Source organism: Staurois parvus, unplaced genomic scaffold, assembly GCF_062004578.1.
Source record: "Staurois parvus isolate SC_StPar_1 unplaced genomic scaffold, SC_StPar_1.0 ptg000287l, whole genome shotgun sequence".
NCBI classification, from domain to species: domain Eukaryota; kingdom Metazoa; phylum Chordata; class Amphibia; order Anura; family Ranidae; genus Staurois; species Staurois parvus.
Window position 1 is genome coordinate 17,949,713 of NW_028318083.1, and position 21,438 is coordinate 17,971,150.

The window sequence follows — 21,438 nt, forward strand, 5'->3', positions numbered from 1 at the left end:
GGTTGCCTGTGTGCCTTTCCAGTGCTGGCGCCCAATCACCGGTGAGGAGGCGGAGCCGAGCGGCTGCGCGACCATCGAGCGGCCGAACTGAAAGAAGGAGCAGCCGCGCTTCCTGGACCGGATCGTCTTGGGAACGGGACCGGAGCCAGGTAAGGTACAGCAGCCCCTCTGCCCACCCCTGTACACCCCTGCCCCTCGAAAAAGTGCCGTCTTGACACCGGCTCGCCGTATACCGGCGTATAAGACGACCCCCGACTTTTCAGAAGATTTTCATGGGTTGAAAAGTCGTCTTATACGCCGGAAAATATGGTATATATTTTGTTTAGCCAAAATTAGGTAACAAACATGGATGTTTGTTTAAGCAAATAACATATGCTGGAATGTTATTGTTTCAGTTGAATAAATCTATTTAAATTGTTATTAACCATTTCAATACCGTGCAATTTTACACCTTCCTGCCCAGGCCATTTTTCAGGTTTCAGCGCTCTCACACTTTGAATGACAATTGCGCGGTCATACAACACTGTACCCAAACTAAAATTTTATCATTTTCTTCACACAACTAGAGCTTTCTTTTGGTGGTATTTAATCACCGCTGGGGTTTTTATTTTTTGCTAAATTAACAAAAAAAGACCAAAAATTTTGAAAAAAAACCACATTTTTCTTTGTTTCTGTTATAAAAGTTTACAAATAAATAATTGTTCTTCATAAATTTAGGCCGAGATGTATTCTGCTACATGTCTTTGGTTAAAATAACCCAAATTAGGATGTATTTTTTAGTTTGTAGGAAAGTTATAGAGTTCACAAACTATGGTATAGATCTGAATATTGATCAATCCTGAAGTACTGACAGCCAATCTAATATCTTGAGGTCCAAGAATGTCAGAATAGTACAGATATCCCCCAAATGACCCCTTTTTGCAGAGTAGACAGTCCGACGTACTTCATTAGAGGCATGGCGAGTTTTTTGAAGTTGTATTTTTTTGTCATAATTTTTAGGAAAATTAAAAAATTAAAAAAATTATTTTCACTATTTTTTTTTTTACATACTGTCACCAGTGCAGTACAGCGTCATCATATAACTGGCATGGCGGTGAACAGCGACACTGACTGGTGACAGTATAAAAAAATATATATATATTTTTTTTTTTTTTTTTTTATTATTATATTTAATTTTTTATTACATTTTTTTTTAAGATTTTTTTTCATATTTTACTATGACCAAAATAGTACAATGTGACCATAGTAACACTGTACCTCTTTGGGGAAGTGATCAGTATTTTTTTTTTTTTTTTTTTTTGCGCTTAGCTGTGATTTGGTCACAGCTAATCACATGACATGTGCATGTGATTAGCTGTGACCATTCACAGCTAGGTACTAGTATACAATGGATGGCATCATGAATGAAGCCATCCATTGTATACAACTGTCATGTGACCTGCTGTGATTGGTCACAGCAGGTCACATGGTACCTGCAACGGGAGCTGGTACTCGGATCTGTCATCGGCCGTGTCCGAGGTGCACGGGCGGTGACAGATCGCACTGCTGCGTCGCTCTGCAACCGCGCATGTGCGGGAGCACGCCAAATGGCGTGCACCCGGAATACAGGAGCACATTTCAAGCAGCCAAACGGCCATTGGCCGGGCGGCTAATGGTTAAGGTAATGATTATTTGTTTCCTTCCTAAGTACAACAGAAAAGTTGTCCAAATATGAATGATTAACCTATTAAACTGGGGATAAAAAAACTAATATGAAAAGTTGTTATTCTAAAAATCTTCATCTACTTGCATATTAAAGTTATACCAGCAAGAATTAGTCTTTATGTAGAAAACTAGGATTTAAATCAAGCCTTACTGACTAGTGATTTAAATCAGTTTGATTTAAATCAAATCCACCCTGCAGCTTACCAATTCTATCTAAAAGACTACAATGATCTGGACAGTAAGTCTGTTGTTTTACAAATGAACAAGCTCTCCAGAAGAATGTATCATTTGCAGACATGGGACAAACCATTTAACACTACCAGGGGTGATTACAATCATCAGCTTTTATTTATTCATGTAAAACCTTTATTCCAAAGAGGAAAAACGGTTTGCTGGAACTGATTATAAAGTTTTAGCTGGACTTTGTCTTCGATTTGTTAATTTATTTAAATCTGCTAGTACATCGAAAACACTCCCCTCCACCCAGACTGACAATGCTGTTGTCCAAAAGTGCCCCTGTGCTCATTCATCCAGAGTGGAGGTAATACAGGAGGTGTATTACTGGCCAGATCACCAGGTGACAACAGTGGGGAACAAAGCTCAAAAAAGATAATGAATGCAGCCACCACATCTAAGGATTGGTAAGCTGCAATATATTCCATTTTTGGGTTTAATATCGCTTTAAACTGCAATACATGTTATACAGTCTGGTTGAGATCACATCAATATATCTTTGTTATGGTACATATTTAAAAATATCTAAACTCAAAGCACACCTTACACAAAGAGTCTGCTAAGGCAAATAGAACAACAATGACACCATCTGCTCCTCTCTGATTAGTACTCAGTGATACAGACAGTAATAAGGGAACTAAAGAAGGAAAACATGGGACTTTTTAGATAAAATAGGTTTTAAAATCACGTCACTTCACATCATTTTTTAGCTTTTAAAAAATGTCCTTCCCAAAATGTAATGGCACTTTGAATCACAGGACAGTACAGTTATGTTGCCAAAGTAATCTCATTTCCTAACAAATATATTCAATGACTCCTAAGAAGAGTCCGAAGTACAAAATGTTTAGACATTTAAATAATAAAATCAGACTCTGATGAAAAAATGATGTAGTTTGGAAGCCTTCTAGATAACTGGCACAGATTCCTGACCTTGAAGCAACACATTAACTGTAAAACAAACAAAAAAAAAAAAGTGATACTATCAGAGGAATTCATAAAGTCTGTTGTAGATCCCCTTTAGAATTCTGTCGAGGTGACTCCAAAAGTGTCGGTGGTCCCAGTTCATTTACCGGTCAGAGACTCTGTCTGTGCCTGCACTGAGGAAGGAGTGCCCATACTGGAGGAGTGCCCTCTCTCTGTTCCTGGTCACTGCGCCCGTCACACTAGCAGGCACATGGCTGGGGAGTTTTGTAGTCTGATGGGAAACTGGGAGAGGAGTTCTCCATCAGGCCCGCTTTACTTCTGAAAGACAGTAAACAGCAGTGGGTAGATCCATAGCCACTATTCAGTCCAATAGCAGCTTTCGAATCTGTCCATTGCTCTGTGCTGTAAATCAAAAGTAAAGGGGACCTGATGAGGAACTAGTCTCTCATATCCCCATCAGGCTCCACCTCTGCGCTGTCAATCTAAAGTAAAGGGGACCTAATAAGGAACTAGTCTCTCAGATCCCCACCAGGCTCCACCTCTGCGCTATCAAAAGTAAAGGGGACCTAATAAGGAACTAGTCTCTCAGATCCCCAACAGGCTCCACCTCTGCACTGTCAATCAAAAGTAAAGGGGTGAATGCAGAAAGAATAAGCGAGCGCTAAAATAATGCCAAATTCGTTAGCAGCTGTACACCAAAAAGGTACCAATAAACCTTCCAAGACACATATAAAAGAGGGGGTGCAGCGCTAGTAAAATACACAATATCAAATAATCACAGATATAAATATAAAGTGACAAAGTGCAAATACATAAGCCACTAGATGGTGGCCAAAAGGTGCTAGAAGGTGTTGACTCAGTTAAAAGTCCACAAAGAAAAAAAAAAGTGTTGATAAGATCTCAAATAATCTCAGGATATCCAGTGATAAGGACTGAGGATCAGGTGATAAATGATAATGAGATTGCGCACTCACCAGATACGCAAATCAAATGCGCATAAATAGTAGTAAGCCACTGGTCTTCAGGATAGAATCAAAATGGGTCTGGTCAGATCTGGTCAAGGTATTCTTCACTCCCTGGCGGTGCTATCACTCATAGGGGTCACCACACAATGGATACAGCCTGCTCACATGGGGGTCTCCTCACAAAGGATGCAGCTGGTTCTGCGGGTGTGATTGGCTTCCAAGAGAGCTCTTTGCTGCTCTTGATTCCTTCACGTGTGTTTGTCTGTGCTCACCAGCTGCATCCTTTGTGATTATTTGATATTGTGTATTTTACTAGCGCTGCACCCCCTCTTTTGTAAAAGTAAAGGGGAGCTAATGAGGAACTAGTCCCCATCAGGCTCCACCTCTGTGCTGTCAATCAAAAGTAAAGGCACCTGATGAGGAACTAGTCTCTCAAATCCTCATCAGGCTCCACCCACCTAGTGGCAAGTCATTTCAAATATTGCCATATTTGGGTAATGACATCACCTTTGTTTGCATTTAATTAAATAAATACAATTAAAACATTCCCACTCTGTTCTCAATAGAACCAAAATTCCAAATCATGAAATTAGATGCAAAAAAACTGTGCAAATCAAATAATATCTATATATTCTCAACATATACAGCTGCTAAGCTTAAAGGAGACTCACAGCCAAAGCTTGTTTGGCTGTACATTTGCTGTGGATCACAGGAGTGCATTTCATTCTGCACTCCTTTTTCAGTCGAACGTGGGCTGCAGCCTGCTGTCAGGTGACATCACAGAGCTGGTCCATGCTGGGGAAAGAGCCCGACCATATGGTCGGGATCCACCCAGGAGCCTGGACCAGCACCTAGCTCAGCTTCTCAGCGAGAGAGCCGCTCCCTCCCCCTCCACAGCCCAAAGCTCCAGTGAGCTTGGGGGGAGGCAAAGCAGAGAACGGTGACTGACCTCTTTATGGAGAGATATGGGGTCAATAAGACCCCACATCTCTCCTCTGCAATGTAAAGTATTTGAACAAAAAAAAAAAAGCATTGATCTAGTGCTTAAAAAAAAAAAAAAAGGCTGGAACTGGAAATGACATCGCTCCGGTCCTCCAAGGGCATAGAGAGGACTGGAGGCCATCTTTTGCTTTGCTCATCTCTATGCCCAGCACCAGGATCATTCAATGGTTTCTCAGATAAGACTGAGAACTACCAAGCGGTGGCCGGAGGCGACAGCTGGCGAGGGGCGGGTGTTTTCAGCTGAAATGTTTCGGCCACCGAAATTTCAGTGCATCCTTAGTTTTAATTAAAAATGTAATTAGAATGTTGATGAGGGAGGAAAGAGGAACAAGAGAGGGCAAAATATAAGGCTTGACTAATCATTTTCATGATCCCAAACCTGCTAGCTGTTACTGCACGTCCCTTTCCAAGCACTCATTCCTCTCGTCTTTCTCCAATCTTCTGCTTGTATGTCAAAAGATTACCTACAAACCTCCATAGAGATATGTGATGCATCTTTCAGGCAAAGGATGCCGGAGAAGGTCTGGTGACAAAAGTGCGTCTGGAAGGATTATAATCATTTGATATTTAATCATATTTGCTAATAAAGATAACTGTAACCTTGACAATAATTGGGACATTGCCCATTATCTTTTAAGGTGGGTCTCTGCACTAATAAGGACAGGTATCTTGGTGAGACATTTGCCTGTTTTTTAGGCTTGCAGTCCGTGAGCCCCCTCCCCCATCCTAGTCCATTGCAATATCCTGCAAGAGGAGACGGCACCATCCTCCTGATGAGATCCTGGGGAATTCCTGGTACAGCAAATCTCATAAGATGACATTACAGCGCAGTGCAGTAGTGTCTTCTTGGGAGATTTAAGCTGCTCGGTGGCATTCCCCAGGAACTCACCTAGTAGGTGGTGATGTCACCCTTGTCTTATAACTTTTTAGCCCCCCACTTCTTTCTGTGCAGAAATTAAGATGGGGAGGGGGTCCTCACTAAATAGGCAGAGCTTGCTATTTAGATGCAAGATCTCTGTTAACTATTTGAAATCCCTGAGGTTTCATGCCATGGACGGAGTTCTGATCTACAAATGTATTAAGATTAACTTAGGTCAAATATTAAAAAGAAACTTCAGTCCCCTATAGCTTTGGCTCTGTCCCCCTCCGGCGCCAACATCTACTCTGGTGAAGGAGACCAAAAGCCATGTGGCACACCTACGCACATGCAGAATTCGGGGGGGCAACATAATTCTCTCCTAGGTAAAGTATTATGAAAAGAATAAATAACCTGTGTGAAGTTAAGAAAAATAATATCCAAATGTAGGGGAAGGAAGGGAGAAGGCAGCAGAAAGTCCGATTGTATTTGGAAAGAAGGTCCACTTTAATGGCAGCCTACAGAACTTCCAACACAGGAATCTCGGCACATGCTGAAAAACAAACCTAACCAGAAAATATCTATGTAAACAGCCAAGTCTGTGAACTGTCCTGCTGCTCCCAGTGTATGGAAACTAAGTACCGGTAATCAAATCAGCCTGCGACAATGTGTGACGAGTAACGTACACGATTTCAGACCAGAAAATCCACATGCCAACTTGCCATATTCCTTCCCTTTAATGAGAACCTAATGTGTGTCTGCTCAGCCACATCACACACAGACTGAACGAGATATTTGTGTCTGCGTCCAGTATATGGGACTAAAGTGTCATTAATGATAGTGTACATAATCTCTATTTATAAGGAACATGAGGTCAGTGATACAGATTCATAGCTTGCACGTCCTTATGTCAAAGTGCCATAAATATTTTGGTAATTCAAACTGGAAACATAACTATTTCTGCTGAACCACATTTCTTTATTAGCTTTGAGTCTTCACTGAAAGTAGAACTATTAGTAAAACACTTTTTCATTTTGGATAGAGTAAGGGAGGGTTATAACCCCAGTAAGGCTCTTTTTTTCGCCCTCTGTGTCCCATTGGGGAAATTTACCTTCACTTCCTGTCCCATAGCCAAAACAGGAAGTGAGAGGAAATCCTTGCAAATTAAAGTGATTCTAAAGAATTCAGAAGGGGCTTAGGTGAGTATTAGGGGGAGCTGATGTTGCACACAAAAGGTTTTTGCTTTTAAGCATACAATGTATGAAGGTAAGAAACCTTGAGCCTTTAGAACAACTTTAAGGGAATTCCTAGGGGTCACCAGAACTAGTGTCCTCACTGGAAGATTTTCTATTACCTTTCAGGGGACAACCCAAAATTTGGAGTTTTCTTTTACTTTCAATGATAATGGTAAACAGGACAGATAGAGAGGGTGATTCTTCCTAATTGGGACACATACAGCAATAAAAACTGACAGGGGTTCTAATCCCTCTGCACTCCATCCAAAACGAAAAGTCAAGTTTTGCCTTTAGTTATACTTGAAGCCTCCAACCTTGGTGGGGAGTTCTATGTCACCCCATGTGCTCTTTGACAAATCAAGCTTAGCTTTTATACCAAGAGAACATTGTCACCTAGTTCATTCCTAGGAAGAATTCATTACAAATTGCATGATGCAGAATCTTTGTTTCAAACACACTCAGTTCTTTACAGAAATCTATGGGGAACTCAGGCTAGTGATAAATAGCTCAATCCGTGAAAGCTGTGCCAGAAGACAGCCAGGAAACTGAACCTTAACCCATTGCATGGAAATTTAAGAGTTTTAGGGCTTCTTTACATAAGTATTGCCCTCTGAAGACTGTTCTGTGGTGGATTACTTTTCGAGGGCCTTTGACAGGCAGTGAGGGGAGGATAAGTTGCCTCCTTACCACCTCTTTTAACCCCTAGAAGCCTGTACCACTCTGCCAAAACTGCCTGTATGGAATGCGGTTGGGGTGCTGCCCATTCACTCAACGGGGGGTAGAATTCTTGTCACACTGCATTGCATTTAAAAGGATATATATTTATAATGGTCCGGAGTCAATTTAATTAAAACCTCATCTCTATTTTCAAATGAAATGTTAAACTTTTAAGTACATTAAAAAAAATAAATTAAAAAGCAGTTCTGGCTGTAATATTTACTCTCTAGCGCTGTCCCTAAAAGACTCAGTACTTTGCAACCCCTCATCTGTTCTTTTCTAGGCTGAATCATGCAAAACATAATTCAACCCACTTCCTCTGAGCCCAGGCGTTAAGGGTCAGTCTAAGGCTCCATATACACAGGACACTTCTGAACGATGGAAACTGACTGCAGGAAATTGTAGGTTAAAAAACATCTGTTTAGCCGTGTTTGCATACTGCGTTTATGAGCATATGCGTTTTGAAGCGTTTTTTAAAGATAACCTCAGGAGACCTTCCAAAATGGCCAGAATGCACTGAAAAACAGTAAAAAAATGTACTATTTCAGACATTTTGAGAGAAATAGAGAGAGCAGAAGCAGAGAGAGCAGTATTTGTTGAGATTAGCTGTCTTTCTTTTTTTTTGGTGGTGTTTGGATGTGTTCCAGCTCATTTCTGTGCAGAAAATATTGCAGCCGTGTCTAACATATTTTCTCATAGTTTGGTGTACCAGGTCCAGTGGAGTACCTGGAAAACGCTTTGCATGCATTTTTTTGTGATGAAAAAAGGCTCTGGACAGCATCTGGAAATGGAAGAGTTAAAAAAATATTCCAAACGCAAATGCCTATAGCTGCGTTTACAAGCATTTGGAGTTTGAAATGCTGATAAAAATCTACTCCTGAACGCAAGTTTGGCACGATCAAAAAAAACACCTGTAAACTCAACTGCCTGTAAACGACTGTAAATGACGATGTGTACATGGACACATAGGAAAACATTAGGGAGAGTTCAGGGGCTGCTGAAAAAAAATGCAGAAAAGCTCCTAAATGTGAGTTTATCAGCTGCAGTGTACATGGAGCCTAAGAGTGAAATAATGTCAAAAGCTCCTTGGGTGTGAAAGGCCAGGAACAGAAGTATTCTGTGGAACTCAGATGTGTGCGAAACTCCAACGGACGGGCCAGCTTACAGGAGGAGTCCAGATGCAACTGCAGAAGGAATAAAACAAGAGCGCACTGGCCTAGCGCACTATCCCAGATAACGGATTATTAAAACGTGGATAAAATATTATACTCACAAACAAGTAGTGACAGATCGCATATAGATAGACAGCCACAAGATGCATTGATCCACAATGAGCCAAGGACGCTGACATCAATGAAGTGCCATCTAGGAGCCAAGTCCTGCTGACGCATTTCGAGGGTAACCCTCAACCTCAGAGCCAAGGGAGCCTAAGCCCTCTCTCTCTCTATATATAACCAGAATCTTAAACAGATGACTCATAGCTCCACCCACCTGCAGGGGGTGGAGTCGACTATACATGCATTGCTCAAAAATAATAATCCAAGAATCATGAACAAATCTAAGGGTCAGTCCACGGAGGACACATCATCAGCCCGCCCTGGTCTCACAGGGGAATGCTAGAGTGCTTTGCCACGTAATGAGGCACCGCTCTCTGCAGCATTCAGGAACCACCTACCCCCAGGGAAAGTAGACCCAGAGCGAAGATACCTGGAAAAAGTTGGGGAGGGGAGGACAGCAAGGTGGAGTAATAGACGGATCGAAATTTGGCTGGTTCAGCAGGAGCTGGCCAAAATTTCAATCAGTCCATGGCCAGGTTGATTGTACTGAAGCCAATCAATCGACTTCAATAAAACCAGCCTGTTGATTTTTTTCCATGCAGCTGTAGCCACCAACAGGAATCATTGCATTCTGCTGGTGGGGAGGATCATAATAAAGCTCCCTCATCAAATTTGACTGTGTTGATGGGGGATTCAGGCAATTTTCTTTCCTTCAACCTATGGTTGAAGGAAAGAAAATTGCATAATGTATGGCAAGCCTAAGGTTGTTATTTTAAACTACAGTATCTTGTATTTCTATAATTTATATGAAAAAATATATTTTTATACAAGGTGTACCCACAAGAATTCCACCTTAACACCTTTTTCAATCCATTTTTTTTAACAGATAAAGCAGATCTAACTATAATACTGCGGGAAAGATGGAAGAGCTACCCCCTCCTATCATTTACAGCCAAGGAAGCTGCCATCTTAGCCTCGGTTTGATCTGAATTTGCCATGGTGCTGCACATGTGATCAGTTATGACACCAGCCATTTGATGGTTTGACGGTTTGGTTTAGAGTACAGTTATCATTCATGTCATTAACTATTTTGGGAAACAGTTAAAGTGGAGCTTCACTCTCTCAATCAATATTGACTATTTTTAATCCTTATGCTTCTAGCATTAGTAAATAGGAAAGTATATCATATTTACTTGTTTTAAACTTTTTTTTTTCCATTTCTTCAGTTACTTCCTGGTTTCCATGCCTAGGCAAATGATGTCATACATCCCAGCAGTCTTCAGGAAGGGAGGGAGGGTTCTCCACTCAGCCAATGCCTGAGCTAATGGCAGATGGATTCCAGAAAGTAACTTCTACATAAATCATCTGCCCTTACTCAAGATGGCTGCAGCCAGACATGCCAGGGGGTGTTTTTCAAAATTAATTCTCAGCAAAATAAAGCATAGATACATGCATGAATGGAGGAGTTTGCTCTGAATATTAAAAATGAATTATATAGCATTTTTGGTTTGTGGTGCTCAGACGCAGTGCAGTTCCACTTTAAGTTGAATTTGTATGTAAGTTGGAACAGGTACATTTTACACATGAGTGTAACTCCAGCCAAAAAAATATTTTTAAGTTTTGGATAGCAAAGGCAAGCCTTAACTAGCCATGCAGTGATGTGGGATTGCTGACAGGTCCACCGAACAGTAGGTGGCAGCCTACAGTGAGCAGCAAGGTGCGGTTTCTGGGGCCAGCGTGACGTCACGCTGTCTCTGTTCTTAGGCTTGGTTCACATCTGTGCATTTGGTGTCTCTAAGGGACCCACACAAATACCTGCAGCCGCATCACCCACACAGAGGAATGCAGGACCAGCAGGCAGGTGCCATTAATTCTAATGGAAGAATGTCAACAGCACACCGAGAATCACCAATATGGGTCCAAAGGTTTTAATGAAGGATCACACAGTTACAGCAAGGCAACTTTTCGGAGTCTCGGAGGACCCCTTCGTTTCGGAGTCTCGCAGGACCCCTTCATCAGGCATAGTCACATGCCTGATAAAGGGGTCCTGCGAGACTCCGAAACGTTGTCTTGCTGTAAATATGTGATCATTCATTAAAACCTTTGGACACATATTGGCGATCCTCGGTGGGCTGGTTACATTCTCCCTTGCGGATTCTGTTCCAGCCGACGGTCACTGCAGCACCCACTTATACACACAGCCATTTTTAAAACAGGAACGTGTGCGTTGTGATTTTACACTTGTATTAATTCTAATGGCATGCCGCTCATACTGGAAATCTCAACCTTACAGGGAACCTCAGTTTCCGTGCGGACTGCGATTTCCCGTGTACTGTAGGGAATTCTTCCCTGCATGTCCCGGGACACGGGAGTCCATTCAAACGAATGCGCTCCCATGCCCGCGCAAATCGTAGCCTGCACATAGGTGAACCTGACCTTAAGTATGAGTCGTATGTAAGTCGGATATTTGTAACTTGGGGACTGTCTGTATTTGAAAATTACTCCCAAGTCTACAGAGCTAAAAATGAAGCCTTTCTAGAATGATGATCTCTTCTTTTTCAGCTATAAATAAAGGCAAAATAGGACCTGCGTCACAAATCCGCCACTCAATAGCTATAACAATACAATTTGACATTATTAAAAGGTTATTTATCAGTGGGGAGAGACGCACAGTACACACCTGCAAGGGACTGACTGAACCAGCACAGTAACTCAGGGCGGCTGATTGATGAGACACCAAAACAATGGATTACAAAACAACCAAGGAAACAAAGGATGTGTCACTTAAAAGGCCTGGCACTGCCATTCCCCAATTATCCTTCCTAGAGATGTTTGTTTTAATATGCAGAAAAAATACTTACCACCCATAAACATAGGATCATGTTTAGATATACATATACAGTCTCCACATCAGATCCGGCTCCTGCGACTTCCATGAGCTAGACAGGTCTAAATACCTTTAAATCTTAGGGACTTTCGAAGGAACTGCTTATGGGAATACCCAGCACACTCAGGAAAGTACAATTCCTTTCCTCTGCCGGAATCTATAGAAATACGTTTCATTTTAGAAGCAGAGAAATGCTGCGGTGTACCCATTCAATTCAAAGTGCAAATAAACCCAAAAGCAAACATTAAATATATTGCAGCTTAACAATTCTTAAAATGTGATGGCAGCATTCATTTTCTTTATTTTTTTTTTTTGACTAGCTTCCTTTATTTTCATCTGGTGATCTGGCCAGTAAGTCTGTTGTTTTTCAACAAAACAAGCTCTTCTGCAGATGTAGCAGTTAGAAGGCGGAGACAAAACATTTTACCACTGACAGGGAGGCTTACAATGGGCAGCTTTTATTTATGAAAAATCTTTATTACTAAAAGAAAAAAAAAACAAAAAATTTGCTGTAACTGCTTGTGTAAGAGCCCATTCACACTTGTGCAACTTGTCATGTGACTTTGGAGTTCAACGTCGCATGGCAAGTCACACCCCATGTTTGCCAATGAGCACCATTTATATCTGTGTGACTTCAAGTCGCAGAGACTTGAAAGCAGTTCCTGCACTACTTCAGTCCGACTTTCATGCAACTTGTGGGCCATAGACTTCAATGTAAACCAGGGGTAGGCAACCTTAAAGAGGTCAAGATCTACCTGAACAACATGGAAGATATCAAAGATCACCAGGCACAGTGTTGCTCAGTTTCACCTTCTCACACCTGATTTAAACCTCTAATTGCTGCACTACCATGTTGAAAATGCATGTCAATCATGGGTTGAAATCAGGTTGTGAGGGGGCAGCATATTGCCTCCTGACCAGCAGTCAAACACTCGGATCGCTTTTCAGAGCCTGCTGTACTTGTGAATGAGGCCTCAGCGGCACCCTTAGGGCTTGTGCACATGTAAATTTGAGGGGGGGGGGGGGGGGGTTGATAAAACCCGGCTGTTGAGTCGCAGTTTTAGCCAGGATAAAAGATGGAGTAATGTTGGTATCACTCCACATGAGACAGGAGCCAGTACTGCATCGGCTTATGCGACTCTTGCTCCCTACTACAGCCCCAACTTTACAAGTAGTCCCTCTGCATTGCACTCTGTTTGATGCTGCGGGATGGTGGGTCAGCAAGTCCAGACCGTGATCTACCAGTCACCTGGCCGAGATCTACTGGTTGCAGACCCCTGATGTAAACCCTCCAAAGTCACACCTGAATGATATGCATGTGACTTGTATGCAACATTGTACAGCACAAACAATCATCCAAAGTCACACTCATCCAAAGTCGCATCAAAGTCCCGTCAAGGTCACATCAAAGTTGCACTGTAAAGTCGCAAATAAAAATCGCACAGTTTTGAAGTCGCATAAGTGTGAATGGAGCCTAACTATAGTGTGGGTAGTTTGACTTCAATGTGTTAGTGTATCTAAATCTGCTAGTCCATCTAACATTCTCCTCCCCCCATAGACTGACAATGCTGCTGTCCAAAGGTGCCCCTGTGCCCCTTCATCCAAAGTGTAGGCACTCTAATACAGGAGGTTTGTTACTGGCTAGATCACCAGGAGAAAAAAAACTAAAGAAAACGAATGCAGCCACCACATCGAATGATTGGTAATTTGCAATATATTACTGTTTTGGTTTTAATACTGTTTTAATTGACAGCAAAAGGACCAATCTGTTGTCAACTTTTAAACTCCTTTTTAATACAATAATTGGCAGTTCATACTTGATCCCTTTAAACCAAGCAGGAGAAGCACAGAGTAACTAGTGTGCCATTCGGTGTGTGCTCCTGTATGCCAACTCTTCCCATGGGCACAGGCATGAAAGAACCAACTTGGGTTTAAAGGTACAGGATCCACAGCTGTCAGTGAACATGCATATGACAGCCCCATACTTTACACTGTCAAAAACAGGAGCGCAATAGCAGCTTCCAAACTTCTTTTTTTTTTCAAAATGATTTTATGCAAATTTACAAAAATCCAAAAAAAAAAAAAAAAAAAAAAAGAAGGAGCAGCTTCCAAACGTCTAGACTGAATAATTAAATCCCGTGCTCTTAGATTGTAAACTCTAACGAGCAGGGCCCTCTGATCTCTCCTGTATTCATTCGTATTGTAATTATCCTGTCTGCTCTTGTGATGTAAAGCGCTGCGTAAACTGTTGGCGCTATATGAATCCTGTATAATAATAACAATCTCCGAGCACAGGAAAAAACTGTCCTTGTATTGGGGCCCCACCACACTGCAAGGATTACATTTTTGCCTAGAGGTAAAGGAACAGAAATCAGTGCTTACCATACTCCTCACTCCAGCAGGGTGCCTTTAGCTGTGCAACCAGTCCCCTCCTCCCAAAGACAATCCCAGAGACTCCTCCACATACAATACAGGGGTAATAGCCCTACAATGTACATGATGACGTCACGGGAGCGGCCACAGCCTGGAGCGCTAGAGGAAAAAGAGGAGAACGCCAGAGCCCGTCAAAGCAGGGGGGAGGGTAAGGTAGGTAATATCACCCCTTCCCCCTACGGCTTGTTCACATGGGCAGTAAAAGCTGGCGATTAAGCTGTGGTTTTACCTCCCCCACCTAAAGGACATGCAGTTACTCATGGTTGTACAATGCTGTATTTCCATCACAAAAATTAAACCGCATGGCACATTTTGAAGGCAACCTATTTAAATGTATGTGTTTGCAACCGGCCTGCAACAGTAAAATCAGTCTGTATATGTAGTAAAGCATGCTTGTTATACTCACTGTGGAACCTAAGGGGTTAATCCTCCAGTGTGTAAAAAGGCTCTTTGATCCTGTCTTTTCTGATCCTCCTCTTCTTCCACAGTCCCCAATTAACTTGTTGATAATACAGAGCCCTATCAGGCACTCTGCACACGCTCAGTTTAGTGTGTATTGCTAGAGAGGTTTTTTTTTTTCCTTGGGAGAATGCATGTGATCAGCACATGGCCAATCAGCACTATCCAGACAAAGGATCAGGGGTCCTGCAGCCTAATAGGACAGCCAGGGCAGAATGAAAACTCTTTAACCAGTGCTCTGCTGGATAATGATAGAAGTCACAAGACTATATACTGCTGATGAGAAAAGGTATTTAGCAGTTTATATTTACTAAAATAATTGCGTTTGGTGTACTGTGGGACCAGATTCTGTATAGTGAATGCAGGGTCCTGGGTTTAGTAACACTAAGGTTAAAACAGGTGGTGAGGACGTGACATGACAGATTGTGGACTGATTTTCAGAGGAGCAGTAAGGGCTGCTGCACATGAGAATGAGCCCTTAAACCCCCCGTCACATCGGGTGCGATTTGGCATGCCAGGTGACTTGCAAATCGTATGCCAAGTGGCACCCTATTGTCCGCTATCAGAGCGGTCATATCAGTGCGGTTCCGACTTGGTTGGAGCAGCACCGATTTCAAAAGTGTGTCAGATGTCTTGCAAATCTCAAGGAAATCTGCAGGTCACCCAATTTTGAAATCGTGCAATGTCACTGTAAGTCGCACGATTTAAAAATCGGGTTTGATGTGACAGGGGTGTTAGTCCTGGTTCACACCGGTGCAACTTGTCATGCAATTTGACAGTTTCACATGACAAATCACATGACAAGTCGTACTCTATTGTCGCCAATGGAACCATTCAAATCGGTGCAACTTTGAAGCTCTGCACCGATTGCCAAAAAAAAAAAAAAAAGGTTCCTGCACTATTTTTTGTGATTTCAGGTGCAACTTGCATAGACATCTGTGCATGAAGTTGCACAGATGACAGCCATGTCGCACCTGAAGTTGCACTGACATGCGGCTATGAAATCTTATGACTTCAAGTGAAGTAGCACGATTTTAAAGTGGGTTTCAGTGTGAACCGATACTTAAACTCGAAAATGAATGGGCTCAAATTGCACTGCACTGAATCGCATGAGAACAGCACAAGAGTCTGTTGCGGTTCCTGCGCGACTCACATGCAGGTTATAGTGTGAACTGGGGCTTAGCAAATTAAGAGAGTAGACTACATACTACCTACATAGTAGTTGTAATCATGCCAGGTACAGTTTGTCAGGTTCGCATGTCCATTAAGGCTACGTTCACACTAGCCTTGTGTGCAGGCGGCAGAGAGGCATTTGGGAAGCGTTTTTACCGCTTCCCAAACACCTCTGCCAATTCTGCACATTACAGCACATGGTGCTGTTCTAACGGGAGCGTTTGCGTCGCGTTGCGTCGCGGCAAAACGGACGCCTCTGGACGAGTCAGGAGGCTTTGAAGCCTCCTATTCTCGTCTATGGTGCCGCTCCGCAAACGCCCGGCCGGCGTTTGCGGTGCAGTTGCGACGCGGTTGCGGGGCGTTTGCAGAGCGGTAACACCACTCAAACTGCATTATAGGCGTTTGTGGGGCGTTATTAACGCTCGGCAAACGCCTAGCAACCGCCGCTAAACCGCGCATGCGGCGTTTGCGGAGCGTTTGCCGAGCGTTAAAAAACGCTCCACAAACGCCGGACCAACGCTTGCCAAACGCTATAGGGGCGTTTGGCAAGCGTTGGCAAAACAGCCTAGTGTGAACGAGCCCTAAGTGCTGCCAAAATAAAAACAATTTAAAACCCCTTGTATCATCAGAAGTCCGAACCTGCAGTTGTTCCACAGGAAAATAAAAAAAAGGAAGGTGAAGTAGTGATGTCGTTCCCAGGGAAGATGTTTGGGCTTCACTGGCTGAGACAGACAGCAGCTGATCTTCACTGACAACGGGCACCTTGGTACAAGAGTTTAACCCTGAGCAGAGGGACCTGGTGTCAGAGAGCCACTGTCCTTTGTCAGGGATCAGTATAAAATAGAGAACTCCGCTTAAACGTTCTGGGAACCATTCTGTTACAGAAAGAAATTTCTACGGCAAGATTATCGCCAGCTATCTATTAAGCACCAGTGAGAGCAAAACCAAAGGGAGCTGAGAGCCACAGGTGAAACCCGAGCCACTGCCACACCAATAGATAGAGAGATAGATAAATAGACAGATAGATTTGCTAAGATGAATGGATAGATACTGTAGATAGATAGATAGATAGATAGATAGATAGATAGATAGGATAGTCAGTCTATCTATCTTAGTCTGTCTAATCTGTCTATGTATCCATACTAAATCTATATTTCTATATCTTTCTATCTATCGTTATATATTTATCCATCTTAGTCAGTCTATCTATCTAAGATGCATAAATATATAAAGATAGAAAGATTTACTTGGGTGGATAGATAGAAAGATATAAAAATATAGATTTAGTATGGATACATAGACAGATTAGACAGACTAAGATAGATAGATAGATAGGATAGAGAAATATAGATTTCCTAATCTATAGAGGGCAGAGTTCTGGTCATCCCTGTAGTGAGGTAAGTGGCAGGCACTCGGAGGTAGGCCGTGAGGTGGCACGGTATACCCATGCAGTAGGTAGGTGAGGGGGTCGCACACCCCGTATACAGCACGGTATACCCATGTAGTAGGTGAGGGGGTCGCACACCCCGTATACAGCACGGTATACCCATGTAGTAGGTGAGGGGGGTCGCACACCCCGTATACAGCACGGTATACCCATGTAGTAGGTGAGGGGGTCGCACACCCCGTATACAGCACGGTATACCCATGTAGTAGGTAGGTGAGGGGGTCGCACACCCCGTATACAGCACGGTATACCCATGTAGTAGGTAGGTGAGGGGGTCGCACACCCCGTATACAGCACGGTATACCCATGTAGTAGGTAGGTGAGGGGGTCGCACACCCCGTATACAGCACGGTATACCCATGTAGTAGGTGAGGGGGTCGCACACCCCGTATACAGCACGGTATACCCATGTAGTAGGTGAGGGGGTCGCACACCCCGTATACAGCACGGTATACCCATGTAGTAGGTGAGGGGGTCGCACACCCCGTATACAGCGCAGTATATCCATGTAGTAGGTGAGGGGGGGGTCGCACACCCCGTATACAGCACGGTATACCCATGTAGTAGGTGAAGGGGTCGCACACCCCGTATACAGCACGGTATACCCATGTAGTAGGTAGGTGAAGGGGTCGCACACCCCGTATACAGCACGGTATACCCATGTAGTAGGTGAGGGGGTCGCACACCCCGTATACAGCACGGTATACCCATGTAGTAGGTAGGTGAGGGGGGTCGCACACCCCGTATACAGCACGGTATACCCATGTAGTAGGTAGGTGAGGGGGTCGCACACCCCGTATACAGCACGGTATACCCATGTAGTAGGTGAGGGGGTCGCACACCCCGTACACAGCACGGTATACCCATGTAGTAGGTGAGGGGGTCGCACACCCCGTATACAGCGCAGTATATCCATGTAGTAGGTGAGGGGGTCGCACACCCCGTATACAGCACGGTATACCCATGTAGTAGGTAGGTAAAGGGGTCGCACACCCCGTATACAGCACGGTATACCCATGTAGTAGGTAGGTGAGGGGGTCGCACACCCCGTATACAGCACGGTATACCCATGTAGTAGGTAGGTGAGGGGGGTCGCACACCCCGTATACAGCACGGTATACCCATGTAGTAGGTGAGGGGGTCGCACACCCCGTATACAGCACGGTATACCCATGTAGTAGGTGAGGGGGTCGCACACCCCGTATACAGCACGGTATACCCATGTAGTAGGTAGGTGAGGGGGTCGCACACTCCGTATACAGTAGGTCGGCGATGTACACAGTAGACACACACGCCGAGTCCAGGTAACAGTGAGCGTCCCCCGTGTGGTCTGATCGCGGTCAGCCATCTGGAGTGTCCGGCGATGTGACAGCGATGTGTGAAGTGACAGCTGTGCGGACAGATGTGGCGGAAGGGGGGGCGGTGTGCTTACCTTGGTGTTCCTATGGATCTCCCGCCTGGTGCCCAGACATGTGTAGTCCCCTCTGTCCACCTTCCAGGGAGATCTCCTCTCTCTCTCCCTCTGTAGAAGGACTAATCTCCTCCCTCTATACACAGCGAGGTGCCATTCTGTGGCGATCACGTCACGGCTTGTGTGTAGAGATCCGTGGATGTAAAGTACAGGAAGCCTGCACACTGCACTTCCTACTTCCCATCAGGGCTTCCTCGGTCGGTGCAGGTGATTACATCAACTCAGCTGACATGAAGAAATCCACACAGCCCTGCACACCGATCTACAGAGAGAAACGGAACCTGGAACAAGCTAACCAATCAGCTTCTGGCTTCAGCTCGTTCAGGTAAGCTTGGAAAATGAAAGCTAGACGCTGATTGGTTGCCATGTTCTGATATCTGTATGCAGGTCATGATAGTATTTACAAGATGCAATCCTTTTATTTCACATATCTTTATTTATATTATCCAGACGAAAACCGACCATCATGGTTGGCGTTACTTACAACCGTTTTTCTTCCTATGGTTAAAGGCTGGTTTCACACTGATCCATTTTTCTTCTGCTTTTGCGTTAAAAAAAGCGGAAGAAAACTGTGTGACCATGTATTCCTGTGGAACTCTTCACCCTGATCCGTTGTGGGTCAGATGTGTGTTTTGAAATCCTGCTTGTTGCACTGAAATAAATGGAAAACGTGGTAAAAACACGACAAAATCGTGGTAAAAATGCAAAAGCGTTTGTGCTAGGATCAGTGTAAAACCAGCCTAAACCTTTAAAAAAAGCTGTTGCTGCCTGAAATTGTTAGGAGCATACCACTGACGTTAATGTACTATAGATATATAGGTAAAACGCTGCGAAAATTGACGGCTCTATATAAATACCTGTAATAAATAAAATACCAGATGTGATCATGTTGCTGGTGACAAGTAGGGCTGAGCATAGGTTTGGGCTGAACCTGGAAGGAAGCTGTCACTGCTGTCCAATCAACTGCAACCATGGCTATCCCTGCCCCACAAAGGGAAGGAGATGCTTAGGACATCATTGACCTAATATGACCATATGGCACAGTGTCATTGACCTAATGTGGCCATCAGGGGCGGACTGACAACTCATGGGGCCCCCGGGCAATAGGGGATCATGGGGCCCCTGTGTCCTTGCCCAAACTCAAAAAAACCTATGAAAAAGGTACCAGGGGCATCTCATGGGGCCCCCTACTGACCCCGGGCCCTTGGGCAGTGCTCGAGTTACCAAATGGTCAGTCCGCCCCCGGTGGCCATCTTAGGACAATGATGTCACCAGCATCCTCCATGGTCGCTGTTGTTTGAGCAGGTGTAACAACTTCCTTTTCAGTTTATAACGGAACCGTCCCAGACTGCACTTGGGTACTTCTGTTAGAATACCGCTTCCTCGTCCGAACACCGACAACAGGCACCACAGCTGACCATACAAGACTAGACGACACCAAACTTGAAGTAATCCAGAAAGTAGACTAGTTTATTTGAACACAGATACAAGATATAGACACTCAAGGGACAAATCCCCCCTCCCTGCATAGTGTCACAGGGCGAGGCAATCTACATTTAGTAACAAGGGACACACATGTATTCAAACTTCACTCCAGCAGACAGCCCCTTGAGGAGGGAGGGCTGCTGGAGACACCCCCACTAAGCTAATACACATAAACACATACATCCCATAATAGTTTGCTCCCAAGCAAGACACACAATAGAACAATGGGATGCAACTGCATAACACCAAACAATCTACAATCCCCCACCCCACCTATCTCATAGACATGTCTACACAATATTAGGACAGATCACCCTGTACCCCTAACAGGCACAGGGTGACTTACACATAAGAGGGATATGGGGAGCTGAGACGGGTCTCCCCACCTGTCTAAAGTGAGCTGTGTTCCATGGGCCCCCCACCCAAAGTGACTCCCGTCACACAGTTCAAACCCAAAGATGGGACCAAATCCATGCTCATTCTTACACACCAGCAATACAGTAGTATCACATTTGTGACATGCATGCCTGTTCAGTTCCTTTCTGCTCTTTGGCCAGTGGACCTTACCGGATCTATGTTCAATCTATGGGTGGCCAGATGAAAACTGTGTCTGTTTATATCAGGATTTCTTCAATCCATCACAGCAGACAGACCAGAACAGAAAGGCGCCTTTCACACGGATGTTCCGTATGTCCATTTTTCATCTGTCCATTTACAGATGAAAAACGGCCACCCATGTATTTTTTTCTATGGACTAGCGGATGTAAACGGATGATCATCTGTTTACATCCATTAATATCCGCATCCATTTTTTGAACAGAAGAAAACTTTTTCTTCTGTTAAAAAAAAATGGAACGAATGAAAAACGGATTTAAACAGACAAAAATGGATGTTAAGGGAATTAAAAAGGATGTAAACAGACGAAAACGAATGTAAACAGATGAAAAATGGATGTAAATGGACAAAAACAGATGTAAACTGATGAAAAAAAAAACAGATATAAACTGTTGGTAAACTGATGAAAAACTGATGTGAACTGATGAAAAAACGTATTTAAACTGATGTAAACTGTTGACAAACTGACATAAACTGATGAAAAACTAATGTAAACTGATGAAAAAACGGATGTAAACTGTTGATAAAATGATGAAAACTGATGTGAACTGATG

General features: G+C 43.6%; 1 protein-coding gene across 1 annotated transcript in view; it reads right to left on the minus strand.

Annotated features, from left to right (window-relative positions):
* The window catches only part of RNF144B (ring finger protein 144B), a 110,440-nt gene extending 91,386 nt beyond the window's left edge, over positions 1 to 19,054 (minus strand). Inside the window, exon 1 of the mRNA XM_089682265.1 lies at positions 18,746 to 19,054. The gene's annotated coding sequence lies outside the window, so the exon portion shown is untranslated. The remainder of the gene's footprint in view (positions 1 to 18,745) is intronic.
* Positions 19,055 to 21,438: the final 2,384 nt, after the last annotated feature.